Below are 8,417 nucleotides of genomic sequence, written 5' to 3'. Positions count from 1 at the left end.
AACGGCCCCCTCACCGCTGTCCTCGCCTCTGCGACAGCGGCGCTGGGCGCTGCAGCAGCCAGCGTGGGCTAAGGGAGGAATCAGAGAATATGCCGAGTTCGAAGGGACCCACACGGATCGTCGAGTCCTGCTCCTGGCTCTGCGCAGGACACTTCCAGAGTCACACCGTGTGCCTGAGAGTGCTGTCCAGGTGTTTCTTGAGCTTTGGCAGGCAGGCTGGTGCTGTGACCACTTCCCTGAGGAGCTTGTTCCAGTGCCCAACCACTGCTTCTCTGGGTAAAGAACCATTTTCTAATACCCAACCTGAACCTCCCATTCCAGGTCCTGTCCCTGGTCACCAAAGAGAAGTGTCGGCCCCTCCTGTTCCCCTCCAAGGAAGCTGAAAGTGCAGTGAGGCCTCCCCTCGGGCACTCCTCACAGGGCTTCCCCTCGAGGAGAGGGTTCTCTTTCCTTCAGGTAACAGCAAGAGCTGGGAGAGAGCATTCTGGCTGAGCATTGCCATGCAAGTGTGAGTGAGAGTAATTAGTATTGACTCCCTGCCAAATTACCTGGTTTTGTCAATACTTGCTAGTGCAAGGCAGCCAGAGCTATGTGTGTCACTCATAGGGGAGACATGGCTAGAATGCCTGTGTCAGGTATAAGTTAATTACAAGAGGTTTGTGAGTGAAGGGCAAGGTATGTTCCTCTAGGGCCAGACAGGAGCCATCAAATGTGGCATGTCCACACTAATCCTGTACATTTACCTTGCAGCAACATCCTTCCCCAAGTCCCAGTTCCATTGCTCCTGCCCTTTCCTCCACACTTCTGGTAATGTTTTACAAGCACTGACACCTTGTCATTTGCCAGCCTCAGCAGTAGTCTCAAAATTGCCAGTTGCATAGATAACTTCTGTTTGTCAAGACAAAAACATTTCTTTAAAACACAGATCCTTGTTAGGTATCCCATTTGTTGCTTAATTGCTCTTTATGGCAATTAACTCTCTTCTACAGCAGGTAAGTCTGTCATGGAGTTCTTTTGCTTTAAGAATTATGAACTATTTTGCTTCTCCCACCCACATTTCAGGTGAAATTTCTAGTCCTGATTTCATCAGACATGTAAAACTGCTAGTCTGGTATGAAGAATTCAAAGCCATGAAGAACTTTATTCATACTCTAATATGTCAGACCAAACAAGTCAACTAATACTATATTATCTTGAATAAATACTGAATTAATTTTCATTTACTATGTATTTCATAGCCCTTCCAGTTAGACGTTCCTTTAGAGTAGCTTATGGTATCACCAGTGATATATCAGATGCCTAGATAGAGAATGGAGTTTTCTTCATAGCAATAAATTTTCAGCCAAGTATTTCCATGGTAATAATTGACCTTGTAGAGAAGTGTAGAACTGAGGTGAGTTGTTTTCATGCTCTAATGAATCAACAAAAATAAAAGAGGGAAAAATATATTGCAGCTCCTCAAAGACAAGATGTTTGTATTTCAGGAGATTGGGAGTTGTGCATTTAAAGATGTCATGCAAATGCTGGTTGTCAGTATTGCAAGGCAAGGTTAGACTGCTGCAGGTGGAGGTTTTCCTATTATGGAAGGGACACGTGATTACACTAAAATGTAAAAATGCTCATTTCTGTATGTGCAACATAACCTAATTGGTAATTTCTATGTGGTAATATGTGTAGTTCCATGAGGAATGAATATTTCTACTCTTTTTTGTATTCTGGAAGATATATTTTATCATTGCAATTACAGATTGTATAGACCCACTGTGATAAAGCAAGTTTTTTTCACCTGGAACAGCAAAATGATTTGGACTAGATGTTCAGGGCCATGTTAGTTTGAGGTGATGTAAGGAAAGTGCCAAGCAGTATTAAAGTCATTGAATAGGAGTTGGTGGCTGTTGGCTGGACAGACGTTAGGAGGATGTTAACAACTCATAATTTGAGGATTAGGATACATGAATTCCTGTATTAACCCATGTGGAAAACATTGCATCAATGTTTAACTATGCTGTTGTTCTAGCCAGTCATAAGATCAAATCCTGTTGTTCCCGTGCTTCTCTGTCCTTGCCTGCTGATGTTATCTCATGGAGTGAAGAAGAGCCTCACTTGGATTCAGATTCGGGAAGTGTTTTCTATATTTATATGAAAATTAAAAAGACTTAATATTCTTTTAAGTAAAAATTAGATGTTGAAGTAGTTTGCTTGACTGTCAGGAGTTTTTGCTGTGGCAGTCTGCTGATAAAGAGTTTTATTCTGGTATGTTACTGTTTACATTTTACAAAACTGATAATTAAACATAACACATTCTTTATTAGAATAATCATGAAGATGAAAATGTAAATTATACCCCATTTACTGTCATCTTAATACATACTAAAATGACTGTGCATTCTTTTAACACCTCCAGATATTAATTGTACAAAACAGGATACTTAAAAGTTATTTGCTTATTTATCTGAAATTGATTTCTTTTTCATTACATTGATTCTTAAAGTGCCACCAGGGGGCAATAATTCATTTCCTAAATCTGATCTTTTACCATCAAAACCTGCCAGAATAGTGGATTCACTAATATTTTTAGATGACTGTATGTGAAGGGCAAAACATAAGTTTCTTAAAAATGCTTCTTAAATTACTTGTAAATACATGGTAAATACTTTGCCATGCACTACTTAGGCAAGGCATGTAGGTTTTATTCTGAGCAGCTGAAATTTGACTGCTTTGTAAAAGTTTTTACTGGTAAACTTCATGCAGCACTGAAATGGTGCATGGTTTGTATCTAACGCAGTATGAGCTTTTTGGTGGTTTTTATATTGCCATTGTAATATTCAAGCTTTGTTTTAATCATATTATTTTCCCACTCTTTTACTTTTTGCTGCATTAATATACTATTAATATTTATTAGCCTATATATGTGATTCTGAAATTGGAAATACATCCATTAAAGAGTACCTTATACCCTTATATGATTTTTTTCTTTCTTTATGTGTACAGTGGTTACAGCATTCTGCTCTTAAAGCCAAGGCTGCCTTGTGTAAAACTCTACAGCTCTGTATTAAATGAAATCTTTCCTTTCAAGACAATAATCTTGTAACTGGATCTTACATTAGGTGCACATGTATTGCTGAAAAGATGAGCCAGAGGAAATATATTCCTGAAAAAGTACAAAATCATGAAAGACAGCAATAGCTGTAAATACCTGTTTGAACTACAGGGGCTATAGAGTTATCCATTTTTTTGTATATTAGTATGTCAGTCTGTAGAAGCTCCCAGGCCTCCCTAAGGTCCTCACCACTGCATAACTATTAGGCATAAAGGTATACATTTTTATGCTGTAAAATGCAATGACTTAAATCTGTTTCTGGCAATAGTAGAATTTTTCTTGATGTGCTCAGCTTAATCTGCCTGAAAAAAAATCTTCCTGTATACATGGAAAATAGTCATCCTTTAGTCTAAGAAGGCAGATCTCCTATTTCTTCACTTTGTTGTGTATGAGGAAGATTGAGTCAGTTAATCAGATCAGAGAAGAACAGTGCTAAATGGCATTCATTTTTGTCATGTCCTGAATGACACTTAAAAGTCATGGATGTGGTATCTCGTTGGAGACATTGGATTTAGTTCATGATATAAACTGAAGCTCCTGCTTCTTCTACCTCTAATTTAGTAAAGAAATTATATAGATGGAAAAAAAACCCTTAAGGTGACATTAGAGTTGTGTAAATAGCAAGTACTTACTGTATATGAACACTGGTGTCTTACTGAAAAAGTTCAGTGAATATTGTGTTCTTAGGAAGGTTTGGAAATTTGGCAGTAAGCCATCTGCCATTGTCTGACACAGCCTGGGGATTTCTAGGCAAAGGTCTTTACAGAATCTGCTGGAAGTTTTCATCCATGGTAAGGAATTTATCAACAGAAGAAGATTCCTGTTGCAAAAGGTCATTATTATATTTTTTGTTTGTATCTTTTCTGTGGCAGAGGAGGTGCAGAATTCACTGATGGATTTATTTTGTAAACTTTAAATGTATGGAAAAGTTGAAGTATGTCCTCATAAGGTGGTTGTCATTATATCCTGAGTTTAAAAGTATCCTTGAAGTCAGTGTGTTTTTTGTTGTGGGATTTTTTTTTTTTGTTCGTTTTGTTTAGGTTTTTAAATTTTGTTTTTTGGGTTTTTTTGTGGGTTTTTTGTTTGTTTGATTTGTTTTTTTTTTCTTAGGGTGAGTTTTTAAAAATTTATTTTATTATTTTTCTTACAATGTGAAAAAGTGTTATACAGTACCTACTTGAAATTAGAGTAGCTTGCTGTTATGTGTGCAGTGAGATTTATGATTCAGCACGTTCACTGATAGTGGGATTGTCAAGATGCAGAAAAGTAATTCAAGCCTAACACAAAGTACGTTGGCCACTTCCATCCTTTCCTCCAGTTTCTCACTCTAAAGCAGTGAGAACTTGAAATGGATGAGAAATGTTGGGGCACCTGTTTGTGCTGAGGGAAGGTGTAGGAGAAAGAGATTCTGGGAAAGTGGGTTACCTGCCACTGGGAGACGAGCTGATACAGATGCTGTAAAAAACACTGGAAACCACTGGAGAAACTCAGGTACTTGTTTCCATTTTTGAGGCATCTGCATTCCTCCAGGCTCTGCTAGTCCAGCCCCAGTCTTCCATGAGTTTCCATGTCTTTCCATCAGGGAGTAACACCCCTTGTGAACAGGTCCCAGGCCTCCAGCGAGATGAGATCCCAGCACCAGAGGATTAAAGCTAAGCAGACTTTTCTGCTTTTCTTCTCATCCTTCCCTTCCTCTCACATTTCCACCACAAGCAAAATGGAAGGTAGCTGAATGGTAATACCATTGTTTTACCTTTGAGGAATGGCAATTTTGCCTACAATACTGAGGAACCTTAGAGATTAATTTAGGTTGGAAAAGACCTCTAACATCATCAAGTCCAACTATTAACTCAGTACTACCAAGTCCACCACTAAACCATGTCCCTGTGTGCCCCATTGGCACATCTTCTAAATACCTCCAGGAATGGTGACTTAACCACTTCCCTGGGCAGCCTCTTCCAAAGCTTGATAACCCTTTTGGTGAAGAAGTTTCCCCTAATAACCAATCTAAACTTCCTCTGCTGCTTGAGCCTGTTTCCTCTCATCCTATCTCTTATTACTTGGAAAAAGAGACCAACACTTCCCTCATTACAACCTCCTTACAGGTGGTTGTAGAGAGTAATAAGGTCTCCTTGAGCTTCCTTCATTTTAAGTTGGTTCTTATCAGAAGGCAAATTCTAATGAATAATAATAAATTATTAATTGAAAATGACAATTTATATAATTTCAGGAAAGGAAAAATAATCAGTTTTTACAGCAGTGAATTCCATGATTTTAACTTGTTAGGAAAAATGAAGTAATTCTGTTTCAAATATGTTCCCCAATCATGTAATTTGGTACTCTGTAATTCCTGTATTATGGGAAACTGAAATAATTTCTTTTCAGTGCACTTTTTCTATATTATTCTCAACTAAATATCTCAATAGATATTTATCAGCTCAGTTACCAGTTTTTCAATTTCAAGATTCCTAACCTATGTAATCTGTTATGTGTGGAAGTTATTTTAAATCTCTAGTCACTCTTGTATGTTGCTTTTCTGTTCTGCTGTAGCCTTTTCAAATGTGTCATTTGAAAGGAATAACACTAATCTGAAATGGGGGGAAAGAAACGGAGAAAAGGAATTTTTTCCCATTGTTCTCTAACATAAGAATAATGAAGCTATGGATCAGATTGTCCAGAAATGTACAGTCTTCATCCTTGGTAGTTCAACAGTTTTGGATTTTGTGTAAACAACCTCTGGTCCTGCTGATACATTACTTCCAAATGATTGGTCCATTCTAAAGCTTCCTTTGCTGACCATCAGAAAGAAGTTCTGACCTTCAGAAATTGTGCTGACAAATGTGACATCTCTGGACTGTTCTAGAAAAGCATGTCAATGATTTTATAGAGATATTTTAAAGTTTTCCTGTTCTTAAAACGAAACCTCTGACTTAGTACAGCTTAGGAGTGGTATTGTTTGGTGGCCATACGTCACTGGTGAGAGCTAGAAGTGTCATGAGATCTCCAGAGGGAGACCCTCTCCACCTAAATAAGGTTGTATAACCTTAAGCAGTCAAGGTCTTTTAGAATTGTTCAGCATCACTTACATCTCTCCACAGTCTCCATAACAAACATAAACATTTTATAAGGACTGTTTTACCATGTGTCTAAAATTAGGTCCGTAAGAAAAACATGTTGGTTAGCTGTAATTATATGTGACTTTTGGGAGCCATGTACTGGTCACCTGAAAGTGCTTCTAAACACCATAACTGCTCAAAGTGAGAAAAGACCCCTTGAACACATTTGTCATTCAAGCTGAAAAGTCAGAGGAGTTGTGCTGGTGTCTTCTGTGATCTTAAAGGGGTTATTGCATAGCTCATAATCTTAAAAAATGTTACTGATTACTTTTTCTGTTTCATTCTCTATTGCATCATCAGAGTATGCTGGTATTTAAGGCTGGCTTTGCAGGGGAAAAGTTTGGAGGCTTCTTTACAGAAAAACTATTTAGAATAAAGCTTGAGAGACAAAGAGCATAAACAATAGGTAAACTGGATTTGGGAGATAACTTGCTATCCAGGGCACTTTTCTTTATTTGTATTAATCTCTTAAACTAATCTCCAAGTGGCAGTCTTTGGCTACTGTGACTTGATTTTTGGGTTTGTTTGTGGTTTTTTTTTTTTGTTGTTTTTGTTTTTTTTTTTTTTTTTGTGGTTTTGTTTTTGTTTTTGTTTTAACACAAAGATAAACTCCCAAAGTTTCCAATTTCTCCAAAAGGCTTCAATTTTCCCTTTATATCCCCGGTCTTCCTTGTGCATTTTCTGTTTTATAACTTTTTTTTCCCCGGGGTTGCTGAAATTGTCTGCACACTTTAGATCCCAGAATGGACTCAGGCATGTCTGGTTGGGAAGATACCATATTCCGTGGGAAGCAGGGGTGAAGATGCCTGGGCGGAGAGGAAAAGGCGGGGGAAGGGTGAGGGGTTGTATTCTTGACCTTAGGTAGCTGGTGCTGAGAGGTAGGGCATTGTCTGGGAGCGCGGAGAGCGCTGGAGCTCTCTGTGGATGGGAAGGAGGGAGCAAGGAGGAGGGAGGAGGAAGCTGGGACAGCGAGGGGGAGGAGGAGGAGGAGGGAGCAGCATCTCTATCTTTCTCTGCAGACCACGCTGCTAAACAGCGAGGGGAGGCTCATGCTTCCCTAATATCCATCACTCCCTGCTTCCAGCGTGGTCGCAGACAGAGCAACAAAGAGGGTCTCAGAGGTAAGAGCCGTGCAACTTGCAAAGCTGTAGCTTCTGCCAGAATAAGGGGAAGCAGCAGCAACAATAGAGAAGATTATCAGCACCTGGGAATGCTCCGAGACGGCAGGGGGGTAAGTGGGAGCCCAGGGCTCCTGAAGGTTAGGGAAGTGTGAGTCCCAGCAGCAGGAGGAGCGCAGTTGGAGGAGAGCAGGGCAGGTCCGAAGGGATCGGGATAGCAGCCAGCAGTCCTGAGCTGCGAGCAGTTCGTGTCCCAGCTGCCTGGGTGGGAAGAGGAGAGAATGGGGTATAAGTGATACGTGGATAAATGGGACTTAGCAAAGCATAGAAATAGTTTGTTTAGCCAAAATATAGTTTTGGAGTGAACAAAACAATTCATTCTTTTCTGCATGTCAGAAGGAAGAAAAATAAAGTCTGCATATTGTTTTGACTTTTTTTTTTTTACTTTAAAATTTGATTTTTCGCTTCAGGACAACGTTTCAGATTAAAAATGCAGTAAATAGCAACAACAAGGAAAGAAGACAACATTCCCAAAATAATATGCTTTTAAAGTCAAACAAAATGGGCTGTTTGATAATTTTAAGATAATATTTGTGATACCAAAACAAGGTATACTCTTTGACCTGAGAAATACTGTTTAATTTCATTTAGGAAAAAAATCAAACTACCATTTTATACTTGTCTGAAATAAAATTTCTAGTTCTGTGTTTTCATCCACTCAGACTAAAAAATCAGCAATTTGTTTAGGTGCATTTATAAAGTGAAATGTTTATTTTTACTTGTGGATACTGGGAGCTTAAATGAAGGAGAAAACGAAGGAGCATCTCCACATTGCAAAAATTAATGTTTGCCTGTTTGCTTTTCACTTGTGCTTTGTCTCATTTACTTTACTTTTTGAGGTATAGCTACATTGGTTTTGACCTAATACTTCATAGACCCTTCTGAAATTTTTAATTAATTAAAGTTATAGTGTCAGTGTTTGTTGTTAAACATGTAGAACCATGTACAGTGAAAATTAACAGTGGTTTGTATGTCTTATGAATGAGAGTCTTTAGGACCTAATGTTGGGGTTTGTTTTGATTG

The 8,417-nt window shown here is 38.6% G+C and overlaps 1 protein-coding gene across 3 annotated transcripts in view; it reads left to right on the top strand.

The window, feature by feature from the left end:
* Positions 1-136: 136 nt before the first annotated feature.
* Positions 137-8,417, top strand: part of GREB1 (growth regulating estrogen receptor binding 1) — a 92,967-nt gene continuing 84,686 nt past the window's right edge. The window contains exon 1 of one of the 3 annotated variants that reach the window (XM_085576268.1): positions 137-276. The gene's annotated coding sequence lies outside the window, so the exon portion shown is untranslated. Of the gene's footprint in view, positions 277-7,129; positions 7,338-8,417 lie in introns of those variants that run through there. The other 2 variants (XM_085576269.1, XM_085576270.1) reach the window with 2 other exon arrangements.

The sequence above is a fragment of the Lonchura striata genome, chromosome 3 (genome assembly GCF_050655825.1).
Source record: "Lonchura striata isolate lonStrDom1 chromosome 3, ASM5065582v1, whole genome shotgun sequence".
NCBI classification, from domain to species: domain Eukaryota; kingdom Metazoa; phylum Chordata; class Aves; order Passeriformes; family Estrildidae; genus Lonchura; species Lonchura striata.
This window is presented reverse-complemented; position numbering and strand designations above follow the sequence as displayed.